This window comes from Mauremys reevesii, linkage group 4 (assembly GCF_016161935.1).
Source record: "Mauremys reevesii isolate NIE-2019 linkage group 4, ASM1616193v1, whole genome shotgun sequence".
In the NCBI taxonomy this organism is placed as follows: domain Eukaryota; kingdom Metazoa; phylum Chordata; order Testudines; family Geoemydidae; genus Mauremys; species Mauremys reevesii.
Window position 1 is genome coordinate 87006305 of NC_052626.1, and position 12765 is coordinate 87019069.

Here is a 12765-nt window from a genome sequence, read left to right on the forward strand (position 1 = left end):
TAAGGGTTCACCTTTTGAAATATTGCACTTGAAAATGTTTTTATCTCACCTCAAATTCCTTAAATGTCATACTAAATAATTGTTGTTGGTTATGACCCCATTCATTCCAAGATAATATCACGCTAACCTTTCAAAAATAGGGAAATACAATAAACTTTCTTTTTTCTATTCTTTGCTTTCATTTTTTCCTATACAACTCATTGATCTATTATTTCCAGCTGATGAACTGAGAGATTGCTGCAAACCTTTTATGCTCTTTTAATGCAGAAACCAAACATCACATTCACACCTTGAAGACAAACTATGTTTTCAAACAATGTGGTAAATGATGTTAATTGAACTGAAGTCTACAATTATAATTCATCAGAAGGCTAATAAACAATTAATAAAGGAAACAAATTCTTCTTGGAGCATAACTGAATGCATTTTCGGCACCTTATGTCTCTGTGGAAACAATTAGAACTTGATAACAAAATCTCATGCTTGTATAACTTTCATTTTCTGCTTCACTGCCAAGCTACTTGGGCCATACAGTACATTTGAATAGGAAATAAGCATTTGATTTCTTTTAGTATCCAACTGATATTATGCTTTTTCTAAAGAAAGGCTTGTGCTACACGAGCTGCCTAGTAGTTCATTATTTCTTTCAGTCCTAGTCATGCTGCCAGAGCTTACAATTAAGCTAAAAAAATCAAACACATATATTCAACAACAAAATGACACTATCGATCCTATCAGGCCAAAAAAAATGTTTAAAATTGCATTGAAAGTTAATGTGAAGAGAACAATAGCAACTGCCTTTTGAGTTCTCATTTTGCTAATTAAAACAATTTTAAAATATAATTAAGAACACCAGGTAATTTTTAGTATAGATAATGGTCCAGATAAGACACCATTCAGGGTTACAAGCCATAACTGAGAGGCAATAATGATGACATTCATTCTTTTAATAAGGCTAATCACATAGAGCTCTTGGAAAGAAAGAGGCTACTGTAATTATGTACTTTAAGTGAGGTTCTAATAATCCTATTAAGGAAATATCCCAAAGCCATTACTTAGAGACCTATTCTAAGAGGAGCTACTGCACTAAGAAGTTTCATATTTCTATAACTTAAACTGAAAGTGGTTTAACACACATTTCTGCCAAACTTAGTGCCTGATCCTGTAAATCCTTTTGAAATCTATAGAACTACTCCTATGAGTAATGATTATTCAAGTGAATCTGAACTTGCAGCACTGGACTCTTGGTTTTAAAAAAGCCCAATTCAGGAGGAAGGCAGCACTTTAACTTACACGCTCAGTGATTACATAGCTCATATCTTAATTACTCATCAGCTTCATCATATTACTAGGCAAATATTGGAAACAATTTTCTTGGTCCTATCTTATCAGAGGGGAAAAGTGACATATGCTTTGGCATGAACTTCCTTTCGCACACTATATCAAACAGGCTAAGTTTGCAGAGTTGCTTTGGGTGGTATAGATATATGAACAATGCTATGGTTGAATTACATCATTCTTCTACTGGAAAGAAGTGAAATATTTCTCCAAACAATCAAATACCATTTATCTTCAGTTAACTGGTGGGTTTGATCAGAAATTTTCAGATAAATAGGGATTCAGTTGAGAAGCCAGCTTGAAGACTCACTTGCACGAAACGCCGCTTGTCACTTGAGAGCAGCTTTTAGAGATACTTTATCTATTTATTAAAAAATAAAGTGTCAACATTCCCCAAATACCATTCAAGTAATGGCATGTAATAACTATTGGTAAATGATTAATAACCACTGTAAATACTAACACTTGCTGCTAATTGGTTCCCAAATTGTTTCAGGAGACTTAAAAGAAAATAAGATTTGAGTATGACAAAAAATCCCCTTTTTGTTCCTCTCCACTGAAGAAGTTTTGTACTATGACTTAAACAAAAAACCCTATATCTTACTCAGCTATTAGTTCTGCTATCTTCCACTCAAGACTTCTGCCGATGACCACATGCTGCCCAACGTACAATGTCTCTACCGAACTGTAGGTTATATTTCTGTGTACGCTAATGCTCAAAGCTGTGTCTTTTAACTGTGATATGATAAAAAGAACAGGAGTACTTGTGGCACCTTAGAGACTAACACATTTATTTGAGCATAAGCTTTCATGGGCTACAGTCCACTTCTTCAGATACATAGAATGGAACATATGGTAAGGATAGTATGTTCCATTCTATGCAGCTGAAAAAGTGGGCTGTAGCCCACAAAAGTTTATGCTCAAATAAATTTGTTAATCTCTAAGGTGCTACAAGTACTCCTGTTCTTTTTGCAGATACAGACTAACATGGCTGCTACTCTGAAACCTGTGATCTGATTGAGTCAGATCCATCCCATGGTGGTTATTGCTTTGATTCTCTGAGCCCCAAGGAACAGAAACACTCCTTACTTTCACATATGGAAGTTTAAGAGAGACAACGGCAGCCAGGATGGGATTGGCATTCTGAAGTCTGCAGATTGGTTTAAATACTTTTAAAATGTCTTTCTGGTGTGCTAGGAATGGAAATTCCTTTCAAACTGAGATTTGAAAATGTTGCAGAACATATTTTACTCAATGAGACAAAATAGCATTATTGCAAGCTAGAGTTTGTGATTAATCATGGAAGAGCTCACTCAGAAAAGTATGATATGACTATGATCACACTATTTTCTCTAGATGTCAGGTGATGTTCATAAGATTTTCTAGGATCAATCTCTTACTTATGAAGATTTTTTTTTCATTTCTTTATTCTGCCATTTTAGGAAATCATAGAACAGGCCCCAAAATGTTAAGTTTTATATAGTAGGGGCCAAATTCTGTTTGCCCTGAGCAGGTAACATCAGTGGAACCACCCACATCAGTAAAATGTGCAAGACTAGCCCTAACTCTTGAACTTAAAGTTCCATATAGAGCTGCAGCGTTTTTCTGCTTCTGAGATTTAATGCATGATGATTGTGGGTAGTAGGCTAGATAAACTTCTATTTAAGTTATTTTATAAATATGAGTTTATTTGCCTTTCCAACTGTGAACAAAAGCACCCCTATATTCATACCCTACACACTATGGTAATAATAATTGAATAAAAAATGTCTGGCGAGGTATTATTTGAAAACTAATAACTCACTGGTCAAAAATATCATGGTGAAATGTATGCAGCAATATTATATCTTTAATTATGAATTCCCCCGTATGATAGCACATATTCAAAACCAGACAACCCTGCCTAGGGAAAGATTGTTAAACAGATCTGTCCTCAACAAAGGAATGTGTTTATCTCAGTTTACATATAAATAGTAAACAGAATCCTCCAGAGAGCAGGGGCAAGAGTTGTTGGGAAACAGAACAATTTGCATTTTGGCAAACCAAGCAGGGGAAGAAAGAGCCTGGAGCCTCCTTCACAGGGGCGGCGCTACGAATTCCACCGCCCCAAGCTGGGCGGTGCACCGTGCCGCTCGCACTGCCGGGCGCCGGTCCCGCGCCTCCGCGGGACCTCCCGCAGACGTGCCGCTGGTCCCGCGCCTACGGTGGAGCTTCCGCAGTCATGCCTGCGGGAGGTCCGGTCGTCCTGCGGCTCCATTGGACCTCCCGCAGGCATGACTGCGGAAGGTCCGCCGGACCCGCCTGCCGCCCTGCAGGTAAAATGCCGCCCCACGCGCGCGCTTGACGCGCTGGGGTCTAGAGCCGGCCCTGCTCCTTCACCACCAGACTCTGACCCCCTCAGTGGTAGGATATAATTCAAAATAATCCACTTAAAAGGTTCAGTGGACTGTAAAAAAAAAACTTGGTTTTTCTGCCCCTTTCATCCCTTTTTCACCTAAGAAAACAGACACCAGTACATTTGGGAGAGTCCGAGGTGAGGGTCAGTTGCCATCTTGCTGGAAGACTGTGGGTGAGAGAGGCTATCTTGAAAAACAGCTTTGAACCCAAACTTGCTAGATTAAAATTTAGACTTTAGATGTATATTTTCACCTTTATTTGCTGATAACCATTTAGAAATATCTCATACTTCAGTTCACTTAAAATCCTATTTTCTTTTGGTAATAAACTTCTTTGATTTTTAGTTTAGTTCCAAAGTAGCCCCTGACTTTGAGTACTTCAGTTTTAAACACAGTACTGGATTGGTTTAAACTGAACTGTTTGGTAACTACAGTTAAAGTAACAAGCTGTTGGATATTGACTCCATAAAGTGGTAGTGAATCTCCATAAAGTGTCCAGCCACTGCAGAACACACAGCTTTGGGGAAAATCTGGGACTGGGCATATGTTGGGGTCACACTGAAAGTAGTAACCAAGGCTGGTAGAATCCAGAATGGGTCTGTGGGGCTGTAGACAGGCTGCTAGGGTCAAAACTACTGACCTAGGGCTGTCCAGCAGACAGACACTCAGGGTGTGACCTGCTTGTTGGTAGGCTGGTTGTGAACAGCCCAGATTGGGAGCTACAACAGCAAAACATTGTGAGGCACCCAAGGTTACAGGGCAGGCAGTTACACAACCCCTCTCTGATCTGGATTGTACCCCAGAATGTGATACAAGTACACTGTAATAACATTTATAGTAGTGCCAATAAGAAATGCCGTCACTATTACAAAGGAAAAATAAACTCACTACTGACTAGTTTTTTTCACTTTCAGTTGGGTGCTCATCCGATGAGTTGAAACCTGAGATTAAAATTTCAAGCCATTTAGTTAAGATGACCTACCAGCACTTTTAGCTTGTGTGTTTCAGTGTACAGATCATGCAGGCCTTCTATCTGAACCATGAGGTTCTGTGAATCTGTTTAAATCTGCTTGCTAGATCATTTACAGTGTCTCAGGAGGTGCTCTGAACTGCTCATTTGTAAACATAGACTCCACAATATTATCTTCTAGTATAGAACAAGGCTGCAGTAAATGATAGATAAATGAATTACAAATGTGTAAATTAAAATGTAGAAACAGCATCATTTTGGGGAATGTAAATATGAAGATAATACCTGGGTTGCAATTATTCCTTTCAACAGATCCCAGAGTCCGATTTCCTTTGATATAATGTGGTATTTGAAATGCTTACATTTACTCCCCTGATTTGTTCCTCTTTCAATTAAACTTTCTTCTTAATAAATTGCTTTTGGGGAGAATAGCTGCAAAATGAACTTGTTATGCAAATTGAATTTCAATATGCCTTGTGCATATGCTTGCAACTAGTTATGGGTCATGTCGCTCCAACTCTTGCTGTAAAACACAATGCAGAGAGCTAAGAGGAGAAACTCTGCAAGGATTTCCTTCACTGAAGTCAACAGAAATATGAGCTTACTTAGGCCTGATCTATACTGCGGGGGGAATCGATCTAAGTTAAGTAACTTCAGCTACATAAATAACTTAGATTAATTTACCGTGGCGTCTTCACTGTGGTGAGTCGACTGCTGCCGCTCCCTGTCGACTCTGTCTGCGCCTTTCACCGAGCTGGAGTACAGAAGTCGATGGGAGAGCGCTCGGGTTGATTTTATCATGTCTAGACTAGACGTGAGAAATCAATCGCTGCTCGCTGATCCAGCCGGTAGTGAACACCTACCCATAGATTGCAAGCTCTTGAGGGCAGGAATCAGCTTTTTGTTCTGTGTTTGTACTGGGTCTAGCACAAATAGGCCCTGGCCCATGATCGGCGCTCCTAAGTGCTATCACAATACAAATAAATAATAATACTTTGGTGGACTCTGGAACAGGCCTTGAACTTTCCCCACAGGGTTCCATAAGTGGGGGAGCTGTGTTTCCTTCCCCCTACAAAGAGTCCTAAACCCCAGAAAACAACTGGGATCCACAGGAAGTTGGGCTTTGATACAACTTTTGAGAGACAATATATGCCAATTCTGATAATAGTTAAGCCTGTTCTCCTATGCTGCCATATCATACCTTCTCTAGATCACTATATTCCAGCTCTCACTCCCTTTACAGAAGAGATCAAGCAGCAAAATCTGGATCTAGATTAGGAATTCAGACACTTCAAACTTCCAGGGCTTTTGGATCTAGGGTATTGGATCAATAGGAGTCATTTACAAAATGTCAAAATAGGGCCAGGTTCAATTTCTGAACACAGACTAAGTCTGGGTTTTTAAAAATCTGGTGTTTGAGACATAACTCCTTCAGAATTAACTTGCGATCTCTTGTAGTTAGTGGTACCATTATTTATTTCAAGTATTTTTTTTTTAAATTAATGCACTGTTGAGGTGATTTATTCTCTTCTATTCATGGTCTTTATTCTGTGCTCATCATTGTAGAAGCTGAGCACCTGCCACTTTGCCCTCCTTCCCCTTCCTCAGATTAGGGAAACCAGGATTATCTGCCTCTATACAGACCAAATACTTAGGTTTAAAATCCACATCTTCAGTTGGTATAAATTGATGTAGCTCCAGTGGAGTAAATGAAGCTATTCTGATTTACATCAACAGATTGTACTCTTACCTGTAATGTCATCTTCCCACCTTTATGTCACATGTTTGCAATAATGTTTATGAATAACTCACTCCCCCCTCCCCACCAAATGGGTCAGTTATCCAAATTGCAGCTTACTAGCTCTAGTCTCCCACCTCGACCAGGGTATATTCATCTCACGTCTCCTAAATCAATAGTGTCAAAATATAAAAGCAACAGAGCTATAGATCTAGCTTCCAACAGTCTCTGTATTCTCAGCACTAGAGCAGTCACAAAATGGCCTGGAAAGCCCCCTTGACAGGTTCAGAAACTCAGGTGAATGATGGCTCATACTTTAGAGGCAACTTGAAGATATTCTTGTGGGTTGGGTTAAACCAAATTTAAACTGTTGGGTGTGATCTCCACACATCATTTAAGGTAGCTGAAAGAGACAGCTAAGCAGCCACCTCCTAAGACAAAGGGGTATGCAAGCCTGACCAGGAATTTGGTCTGTGTGTGGTGGGCTCCACTATATATTTGTCTTTTTGTGTGTGGTGGAGGGGGGTGGAAGGGAGTGAGAGAAAAGTTGCAGGGCAGGATAGAGGTGCTGGGCTCAAGAGACACATTGCCTGGACAGTTTTACAGAAGCTTGGGTCTGTAAGTAAAGAAACTGTCTCCTGTTTTGGTTCTTTCTGTGTTCAGCAAAACAGTACTTTATACATTCTTTGTAAATGAGAGTTTTAAAAGCTACCAGGCCCCACTGTCAATTTTCCTTCCAATTGGAAAAGCCTATTAGACCCTGAAATTTGACCACTTGGTAAGGTAAAAAGGGGCATATTATTGACATTAGAAATATTTAGGACAACATCTCTATTAGTAAAATTAGAAGTAGAGCTGATAAAGACCAAGGGGGCTAAGTTCTAATAGAATTAAGAAAAGCTAGCAGCTAAGGAGTTGGTGGCTCTTCTGTTTTCTGCTTCTCAAAATGAAGGAGGACGTATTTGGTGAGAGATTTATCAGACTTGGGGAAGCAGAAAAATTTCAAATAACCCTTTGCAAGTGTAATGAGAATCTGTCCTTCAGAGAGAGAGAAAACAGTAAATCATTTTTTAAAGGGCCCAGTCATGTTCTCATTGCCATCACAGTGACTTCAATGGGAGCAGGAATAGGCTCAAAGTGATTTATTTTTTTAATATTAATCTTCTCTTTTAACACTCACCACTGTATTTAAATTCCTCTTTAATACTGTATCTATTCCAGCTCCTAGAATTCCATTGTCAAAATTACATTGGCCCAGATCCTCATGATATTTAATCACCTAATTCTCCTTGATTTCAATGGGAGTTAGGCACCTATTAATATCTTTGAGGATCTGGATCATAGTTCATTCCAGATTTATTCCAATGGATGTAATACATTAACGTAAAATTACTGGGTTTTTTAAGTGCAATTAAAGTGGAAAGGAAGAAATGTAAAATATCATCAGGAAGATATTTAAATTATTTTAGTTCCTGTAGTGAATTTTTGGAAAAAAAACAATTTCTCAATGGAATTGGCAGCCACAATCTTTGAAATAGAATGAATGGCATTTGGCAATAAGGTCTTCAACATTCATTGTTTGGCCTCCTAATATATTGTATATTGAGGAGGAGTTTGATTTTTTTTGTAATCTTCATCCATCTGTATTCAATTTCAGGTAACTCATGAACAACAGGGATAGATAGAATGAACCGAAATCATGGCATTACACATCTGAGTTCATCTATTGATGTTCTAGTTTTCATGGAGAAAGTACACAGCGGAGTAGAGAGTGCAAACAAGCATACAGTATGACACTGAGCTTCAAACATTTGTTCTTTTGTCTTGGTGTGTTAACTTAATACTTTCTGACATGTAAACGCGACAGGAGACATTGACTAGTTAAAAAATGAACAAACTACTCCAGACTCCTTGTTTAGCTGGAGTTTACAAAATATGGATAACTTTACTCCAAGAATTTAGACTTACAAGAGAAGGTTATCCTTCCCACAAAATAGTGCTAAAAGTATTCTTGTGCAGCCTCCTAATTGGTTAATTGAACCAAGATTTTTTTTTTTGCATTGAGAGTGTTTTGCAATAAACACACAATGTTCAGCTCACCCTGAAACCTGTATTTCATGGGGTGTATCAGCCCAGAAGATGTACTTCTCCTGCGCCATTGATCTCTTTGATTTTCTGAATGGGAATGGATTTATATGCACATACTGAGGTGCTTTTCTGAATCACAGCTTAAGTATCTAGTCTCTCAAAAGCATGTGGCAGAACTGGGAATTGATCCCAGGAAGCCATTCTTCCTCTGTATCCACTAGACAACACTACTGTAGGCAATTCCTTCTAATAGCCTGCTATTAACATATCAGTGTTGCTCTGTTTCCCTTTCCAATATAATAAAAGGTTTAGAATGATTGCTAGTTGTATTCATCAACATCAATCTTTGAGCCGTGTAGTTATGTGTAAGGGAAAAAAAATCAGTGTGTTGAATTTGAGAATATTAATTTCACTGTCTTGAAAATTAAACAGTGCACAAAATGTTGGTTAAATAAATGTACATGTAGCCTTATCTAAAAATTTGATTATATATTGTATACTCCACGGAACACTGACACATTAACTCTTTCTTAAATCCTCTTTCTGCCATTCGTCTGCCACAAATTTGTTTTCATCCCTTTCATAGCTTTGCTTTCTTTTTCATGCCTAGGTTCATTCCTGGAGCAACTCCAGAGAAGCCAGCAACATTATGCCAGGCATACTTTTGACCTTATATTCTTTTTAGTATTTGATAAGTTTTAAAGTAATGATCATGAACTAACATTACCAAAACAACAACAACAAAAAGAAACAATCCCACAAACTTAGTCTACATAGTCAAAACTTCAAAGAAACTTTAAACTCTTTAATAGGTAGTGTATCTACTCTGTTGTTTGGATAATATAATATGGAAGGAAGGAGACTAAAATATACCTGGGAGAAAAGGAAGTGATTCCTACTTCCAAAGGTAAATCTAAATCACTAGTGTTTGCGCAGCCTGTCTCTTCTTTTGATTCAGTCTCTGTTTGAAGAAAGACAGCGTTTTACTAAAATGGAAAAGAAAGAATGGTCATATTGCTAATAAGTACCAGATTGCCAAAGGGATATAGGTTTGATCTTTGTGTCCTGGTCAATTTGATCCTCTTTATCAGAGAATCTGCTTGTGACTTTATTTGCTTGTTAAGTATTGTTGTGGCCAGTGCTTATGCTTCTGATCCTATTTGGGATTAGATTATTTAATTGCTCAGCATGCTGGGAATATTTATTTACTTAAATGCCTTCCACCTTTACTCTTCTGAGTTTATAACGCTCTTTACATAACCATTCCCTTTGTCCACCAGTAATTTACATGGCAAGATGTGAGGTTAGATAAAATCATGATTGTGCCTAAATAATTACAATAGCATGGTGGAGAGGAGAAGGAAAAAAAATGAAAAGGTAGAGGAAGAAAAAGATTAACACACACATGAACCCCAGTAAATCTCTAGAGTTCTGTCTTCACTAGCAAACTAGGTGGTGTTAGTACATGACCTTGAGGAGCTGTGATAATTAACATAATGTTACATGTGATTAGCACTCAGTATAGCCAGGGATTGTGATGTTCAAGATGTCAGCTGGTCATGGTTAAATTTATGGTTTGAGAGGCAGCATGGTCTAGTGCAGGGGTTCTCAAACTTCATTGCACCATGACTCCCTTCTGAGAACAAAAATTACTACATGACCCCAGGAGGGGGGGATGGAATCCTTAGCCCACCTGAACCCCACCGCCCCTGGTGGGGAGGGTGGGGGGGACAAAGCCGAAGCCCAAGGACTTCAGCTCCAGGCAGGTGGTCTGGAACCTGAGCCCTGCGGGCTTTGGCTTCAACTTTGGCCCTGGGCCCCAGCAAGTCTAAGCCAACCTTGGTGACCCCATTAAAATGGGGTCCCAAACCACAGTTTGAGAACCTCTGGTCTAGTGGCTAGGGCACTAAGCTAGGAGTCTGCAGACTTGCATTCTAATCCTGGCACTGAGCTGCTATGTGATCTTCAGCAAGGTACTTAATACTTCCATTTTCTTTCAGTTTAGGCTGTAAGCTCTTCAGGCCAAGGACTCTGTCTCAGAACGTGTATCTGCATGCTCATTATACAGGGGTCCTGCTCCCAGTTAGAATATTACTGTAATGCAAGTAATATTAATAGCAATGATCATCTGACATAATCAGAGGGGTAGCCGTGTTAGTCTGGTTCTGTAGAAGCAGCAAAGAATCCTGTGGCACCTTATAGACTAACAGATGTTTTGCAGCATGAGCTTTCGTGGGTGAATACCCACTTCTTCGGATGCAAGCAGTGGAAATTTCCAGGGGCAGGTGTGTATATATAAGCAAGCAAGAAGCAAGCTAGAGATAACGAGGTTAGATCAATCAGGGAGGATGGGGCCCTGTTCCAGCAGCTGAGGTGTGAAAACCAAGGGAGGAGAAACTGGTTCTGTAATTGGCAAGCCATTCACAGTCTTTGTTTAGTCCTAAACTGATGGTGTTAAATTTGCAGATGAACTGGAGCTCAGCAGTTTCTCTTTGGAGTCTGGTCCTAAAGTTTTTTTGCTGTAGGATGGCCACCTTAAAATCTGCTATTGTGTGGCCAGGGAGGTTGAAGTGTTCTCCTACAGGTTTTTGTATATTGCCATTCCTAATGCCTGATTTGTGTCCATTTATCCTTTTCCTTAGAGACTGTCCAGTTTGGCCGATGTACATAGCAGAGGGGCATTGCTGGCATATGATGGCATATATTACATTGGTGGACGTGCAGGTGAATGAACCGGTGATGGTGTGGCTGATCTGGTTAGGTCCTGTGATGGTGTTGCTGGTGTAGATATGTGGGCAGAGTTGGCATCGAGGTTTGTTGCATGGGTTGGTTCCTGAGCTAGAGTTCCTATGGTGCGGTGTGCAGTGGCTGGTGAGAATATGCTTCAGGTTGGCAGGTTGTCTGTGGGCGAGGACTGGCCTGCCATCCAAGGCCTGTGAAAGTGTGGGATCATTGTCCAGGATGGGTTGTAGATCCCTGATGATGCGTTGGAGGGGTTTGAGCTGGGGACTGTATGTGATGGCCAGTGGAGTCCTGTTGGTTTCTTTCTTGGGCTTGTCTTGCAGTAGGAGGCTTCTGGGTACACATCTGGCTCTGTTGATCTGTTTCCTTATTTCCTCGTGTGGGTACTGTAGTCTTGAGAATGCTTGGTGGAGATTTTCTAAGTGTTGGTATATACACACCTGCCCCTGGAAATTTCCACTGCTTGCATCCGAAGAAGTGGGTATTCACCCACGAAAGCTCATGCTGCAAAACATCTGTTAGTCTATAAGGTGCCAGGATTCTTTGCTGCTTCATCTGACATAATGTTAAACATAGCAGTGTCTGTCTGCAGACAGTGTTTAACCGTCAGTTAACATGACTCCTATGGGTCATGTTCTAAATGACCTAATATGGTGGTGAAGATAAGCACCTCAGTTTTCGGTGGCTGAATCACAAGGTGTTGGAGAGCAAGGTCCATTCAGGGGTTATCTAGCACTGCCTCTAAGTTCGCATTTATAACTAGATACTAGCAGGGCTGGCGAGAGCGGGTTTGGGCTCTGGTGAAAAATTTTTTGGGCCCCCCAGCAAGGGCGGACTGGCTAAACAGGGCCGACGAAGCTGGGCAAGCAGGGCCCCGGACCCCCTTCTGGACCGCTGGGCCCCGATAATTTGTACCAGCTTCCCCCCCCCCCTCTTGTCGGCCCTGTAATGGGGCACTGGAAATCCATCAAGAACAGTCTGATATCTTTGAAGCATTTGTGGAAGAATAAACTGTATAGGAGTTCAGTCCTGTAAGGTGGGGAATGCCTAAAATATGTATTCACCATTTTCTGTACTATCTGATGGAAATAATTGTGACTAATATACCGTGGTCATTCTTATAACTCTACCAGTGTTGTTCCAGCTTTGCTGGATTCTTTACCGTATAATAGTACTGAGATGTATAAAGAATATAGCAAATCCTGAAATGTTATCCAAGGTGACATTGGCAAGGTTTTTTTAAGGGCCACTCCTATATTATTTATTTAGATAAACATATTTTATAATATGCATGCACTGGGCATCCTTAACATTGAAGTGTTGCCTTAGGTAAGTAGATAATATTACACATCTTGGAAATGATTTAGCACCTGTATAACTTTAAGCATGTGAGTACTCCCATTAAAGTCAACAGTTTCACAAAAACAATGAGGAGTCCAGTGGCACCTTAAAGACTAACAGATTTTTTGGGGGCATAAGCTTTCGTGGATAAA

At 40.0% G+C, this 12765-nt stretch overlaps 1 long non-coding RNA gene across 1 annotated transcript in view; it reads left to right on the plus strand.

Moving 5' to 3' along the window:
* The window catches only part of LOC120403114, a 69835-nt gene extending 61628 nt beyond the window's left edge, over window positions 1-8207 (plus strand). Inside the window, exon 6 of the long non-coding RNA XR_005597477.1 lies at window positions 8100-8207. This is a non-coding gene — a long non-coding RNA (uncharacterized LOC120403114). The remainder of the gene's footprint in view (window positions 1-8099) is intronic.
* The last annotated feature ends 4558 nt before the right edge of the window (window positions 8208-12765 follow it).